Source organism: Tenrec ecaudatus, chromosome 1 (assembly GCF_050624435.1).
Source record: "Tenrec ecaudatus isolate mTenEca1 chromosome 1, mTenEca1.hap1, whole genome shotgun sequence".
In the NCBI taxonomy this organism is placed as follows: Eukaryota; Metazoa; Chordata; class Mammalia; order Afrosoricida; family Tenrecidae; genus Tenrec; species Tenrec ecaudatus.
Genome location: NC_134530.1, coordinates 35,475,799 through 35,481,397, shown reverse-complemented (window position 1 = coordinate 35,481,397; position 5,599 = coordinate 35,475,799).

Below are 5,599 nucleotides of genomic sequence, written 5' to 3'. Positions count from 1 at the left end.
TAAAGGCCTGGCAGAGAACAGCCTCTCTTCCGTGGCGCATCAGCTGCATGCCCAGAGATGGTTTGAATCTACTGCGGAAGAAAGGCCTGATGATCTGCTCCCCACCCAAAGATTACAGCCTAGAAAACCCCATGAGGCAGTTCTACACATGGGGTCGCCACAAGTTAGGGTGAAACTGATGGCAATAGATTTGTTTTTGTTTTATGTAAAAACCCAGACCAGGTCCTTTGATGTCCACATGGGCTATCTCAAAGGCCTTGGAAGGAACCTCGAAGGAACCTCTGGTGACACCTCTCCCCCGCTCCTCTCCAGCCTCACTGACCCTGCTCTTCCTCAGACACCGCATGCTAGGTCCTCAGGGCTTTGCTGGCTCTGCCCCCTGCCTGGAGCAGTGTTCCCTCCTCGCTGCTCAGCCCACTTTGCTCCTGTCTTCTTCTCCAGGCAGCCTGCCGGGCACCAATTGATCCTGCTGCTCCCGGCTCCAGAGCGTGTTCTCTCTCTCTCTCTCTCTCTCTCTCTCTCTCTCTCTCTCTCTCTCTCTCTCTCTCTCTCTCTCTCTCTCTCTCTCTCTCTCTCTCTCTCTCCAGCTTTCCTGTTTCCCTGAGCATCCCTGTCTTGCTCTTTATCTTGTCCGTGTGTGTGTGTGTGTGTGTGTGTGTGTGTGTGTGTGTAATATAACGAGCCCAGGGGGACACAGAGGTGAAACGTTGGGCTGTTAACTGAAAGATCAGCGGCTCGAACTCTCCAGTTGCTCTGGAGGAGAAAGACGAGACCGTTGCCTCCTGCACAGATGCCAGCCGTGGAAACCCCCTGGGGCCGTTCCATCCTGTCCTTCGGCGTCACTGTGAGTGGGAATGGATTCAAAGGTGACAGGCTTCGTGCGGGTTTGGCAGTGTAAATACATATGGAACCAAAATGCCTGCGAGGTCAACATTCTTCACCATCTCCAACTCAGTGACATGGACTCTGTTCAACACGTTGCTCAGCCACCATCGTGATCCATTTCCAGATTTCCCCATCATCCATAGCAGCTCAGCATGAGTCCCTGTTCCCCCTTCCTGCCCCCACCCCTCACTTCCTGGGAGGAGCTGCTTCCCTGGGCTGTCTCCCACTGAGCGGCTGGTGGTTTCAAACTATGGACCTTGAAGTTAGTAGCCCAGTGGGTAGCCACTACACTGCCACCGCCTGCCCCTGGCAACCATGAATACACTTAGGTCTCTATACTCTAAGAAGTGTCACTGTGTCGCTGTGGAATAAGCATTGGGCTGCCAACTGCAAGGTTGGTGGTTTAAACCCATCACCCGATCATCAGGAGAAAGATGAGGCTGCCTGGTCCTGTAAAGAGGTCACCTGAAAACCTCAAGGAATATTCTCCCCCATCCTAAGGGCTCTCCACGAGTTGAAACAGACTCCCTGGCAGTGGGTTTGGGGTTTCTACCCAGATGCCTCATCTAGACTGCTGTCTTCCTAAGAAGCCATACTCAGCATCCCACCCCTACCTCCAACCCCTAGCTTGCCCAGGGATAGCCAACGTGGGGTTGACTGGAGTGGATGGAGAGCTGCCCAGCTAGGTCGAACGAAGTAATTCCTGTTAGCAGCCCAGCCATGGGCTCAGAGAGACCTGGATTCAAATCCAGTCTTGTCACTTAAAACCGAGTGGCTCTAAGCAGGTTCATGATCTCCGTGTGCCTCAGTTTATTTCTCCATGATGTGGCACCGAGCTCTCAGAGTTGGGGGATGACCCAGCAAGCCCCAGTTTGTGATAGATGCCTCACAGGGGCACAGAGGGTGCTGGCGCTCTTCCTCTGGTTCTAAGACATCTGATCGGAGTCTCAGGGTGCCAAGCCCCTCTTGGACGGCCATGACTAGGTCTAATCTGAGTGGGGAGTCCAGTCGGGTGGGACCAGCCCAGCTGACTCAGCGGTGCCAAGCCCAGGTGTGAGGCCCTTGCTGCCTCACTGCCCTTGGCCAGCCTTGTGCAACCCCAGCGGTCCATTTGTCTCCGGCTGCAAATTGGATTGCCATTGCCGTGCCTCAGTGCCCATCATCGGATGTGGCTCGAGCAGAAGCAGCTCACGTGGGTGGTTTTAACAGCAGAGATGTGCTCTCTCCCCACTAAGGGCCCCCAAAGTCTGAATCCAGGGCATCAGCTCCAGTGGAAGGTTCTCTCTCTCTGCCGGCTCTGGGTGAGGTCCTTGTCTCTTCAACATCTGTGGGCCGGGCCCCCTTGGAGAAGTGTGTGTGCTTGCATGTCACTGCCCCCCTGGGTCTAGAGGGTTCACAGTAAGAGAACCTCAAGTCCAAGGGACTGGCTCTGCTCCAGTCTCTTCTTTCTCGGGGGCAATGGGTCCCTCTGACCTCTGCTTGTCTGTTTAATCCCTTTGATCTCAAGCGAGATGGACTCCAACGACAGCCCAATCCTGTAGATTGCATCCTCCCTTGTTAACCTCACTGCCTCTGGTCCTGCTTCGTTACCGTCACAGAATTTACAAGGCACAGGATGATGACATCAGATCACACAATGGAGAAGAACCACATACTACTGAGGGCCATGACCCGGCCGAGTCACCACACATTCTGAGGACTTCCGATTCAACCTGCAACTGTCGCCCTTGGCCCATGTTCTGTTGTGGAACACGGCTCTGGGACGCAGCCATGGAAGGGGATAGTGCATGGGAACCCTGTGAGCCATGGAGGGTGAAGAGGGGAGAGGAGGAGAAGGGGGAACGAGCTCTACACACATTTCAGGCAGGGAGCAGGCCTTCCTTCACCTCAAGCCCAGTCAGGTAGGAGGAAAATGAGCCCCTTTCGCTCCATATTGGGGGGAGGCTTCTAGGTACAAACCACCAAGCTCATCCCGGGTCTTTCTGGAGCTCCAGGGAATTGGGGAGGGGGCCCTTTGGTGCCTCTGCATCCTTGGGGGCTGGGGACAACAGGTGGGCTCCCCTGCACTGGTGCCGTGTGATACTGCTGGAGACGACTCCCAAGTCAGGTCTGAAGTGACATGGTCCTTCTAGTCTGGGAAGGGGACAAGGTCTCCCCAAGATGCTACAGCCTCAAGGCCTTTGCCAGAGACAGCTCGTGCCACAGCCCCCACCCCACCCTGGGTTAAGGAGCACGGCTGTAATCAGCATCATTGGATAATCAATGGCATCATTTTTTCGCCTCTAAGTGGCCAAGGAAGATGTTCATTAAATACTCGTGTAGTCATTCCGCACACCACAACCTTTTAAACCGTCTCCAGGAGGAGAAGCTGGGCTCGCACCCAGCCCGCGTGCTCCTTAGAGATTCTCAAGCTAACAACAAATCACCCTCGGCGAGCCCGAGGAAGCAGCAGGAGAGGCAGCTTGCTGGCTCCATGGAAAAGCGGTGGATACAACCCTGGTGCCGCGAGGATTTCCCGGGAAACCACTTTGAAGGAAGGCGGTGTCGGGGGGAGTTTGGGGAACCAGCTCAGAAGCCATGAATTAAACATTTGCTGAGCTCTTATGAAGCATCTGCTACCAAAGAGGCAAGGCTTTAATTAATAAAGCGCAGTCAGGAAGAGGGCCTTGTTTTCCAAAGCTGCACCCCAGGGCTCCAGGAGCAAGACCAACAGAGCGGCCCGCCACCCCCGCCTCCACCGGGAGGGACAGCCGTGGCTCCCTCAACATCGATGGATGGGCTGCAGCTGGGGGCTTAGGGGCCCACCCAGCTCCACAGAGGTGGGGAATGCAGGGGCAGCCTGCCCAGTGCCAGACCCTGGAGGTGTGGCAGGAAGAACACTGAACGGGGAGTCGGGGCTGCTCCAGATGCTGTGTGGCTTTAGGTAAATCACTTGCCCTCTCTGGACCTTTCTTTAGCCACTTTCTCAGACTGGCTTTTAGGGGAGCCATGCGGTTCATTGAAGGGGCCTCGTGGTGGTACTGTGGAGTCCAACCCCAGCTCCAGTTAGGGCAGCTTTGCTTTGTCGGCTGGTATGCTGCACCTGTGTGTAAGAGGTCCTTTGAAGAAAGAATAGTGCAGGTGAAGAGAGAGAGAGAGTGGACCATCGGCTTAGAGGTTTTCACCTGGCTCTTTAGGAGGCTAGTCCTCAAAGTTGAACAATTCCCACTTCAGTCATCGCCTCGCATGTGCCAGGTGCTCAGGACTGTACAAGAGGACACAGAAGCTCTACCTTCCTTCAGTGGTGGCACTGTGGGAGGACTCTCACCTTCCACCTGGGAGATCAGGTCCGATCCTTGGATGATGTAACTCACGCTACCCCCTCCCCTGTCTGTCAGAAGAGATTTGCATTTAGCTATAGTGCCGGGCAGGTGTCAGTGGAACTTTCAGACTAAGAGGGACTAGGAAGAAAGGCCTGGAGATCTACTTCAAAAAGTCAGTCAATGAAAACCAGTGGATTACACCAGTCTGATCTATATGCATGGGGTCTCTAACAGCAACTAACAACAGCATTCTATCAAGGTGATCTCCAGTATAGTCCAGGTGTGACAGATACTGAGCACACATACCATCTTTTCTGACTTTATGCTCTCAGCAGACATTACTAATCAATCACAGCCCTCTGTCTTACAGAGTCCATTCTGACCTCAAACTCTTTCTCAAGTAGGCTGTCCAGCAAGACACTACCAATCAATTGGGCCCAGCATGCCATCTGTGGTCTGGGCTAGCAAGGAAAGGTTTCCTGAGATGCTTTGAGCAACCTCACAAGGGAATGCGAACCCACCAAAGGACTGTTTGTTCATCTAGTCAGTAGGCATTTATTGAGCCCCTACTACATACCAGGTACTGTCCTGGGAACCCACAGCAGTTCTTGTGAGTCTTACAAAATGGAGAAAGGTGACAAAGAGACCAGAGAGACGTGAGAGAAGAGGGTTCTTTTACCTTGAGTGACAGGGCAGGCCTCTCCCAGGAGGCACATTTAAGGAAATATTAAAGTCATGAATAAGAAGTGTTGTTCCTGGGGGCAGAGTCATCTCCAAACCACGGCGGTGCCACACACAACAGAGCGAAAGACTGTGCCATCCGGCTCCACCCTCATGCTAGTGTCTGCCCGAGCCCGCTGCTGCAGCCACTGCGCCAGTCCGCCTCCTCAAGGGCCTTCTGTCTGGCTGCCCCTCCACTTTACCAAGCATGAGGTACTCCAGGGGCTGGTCTCTCCTGACAGAATGTCCAGATATGTGAGACAAGTCTCGCCTTCCTTGCCTCTAAGGAGCACTCTGGCCATCCTTCTCCCAAGACAGATTGGTCCGTCCTTTGGGTAGTCCATGGTACTGTCGATATTCTTCTCCAGTACCCTAATTCAGATGCATCGAGTCGTCTTTGGTCTCCCTTATTCAATGTCCAACTTTCACATGCATATGAGACAACTGAGAATATAGTGGCTTGGGTCAGGAGCTTCTTAGTCCTCTAGGTACCATCTTGCTTTTCAATAGTCTTGTGCAGCAGGTTGACCCAGTGCCAGGTGCCCTTGCATCTCTTAACCGCTGCTTCCATGAGCATTTTTTTGTGGATCTAAGTAAGACAAAATCCTTGACAACTTTTCTCTCTTTACCATGATGTTGGTCCATGCTGTGACTTAGCGGTTCAGTTGAGAGGATTTGGGTCTTCTGTACAT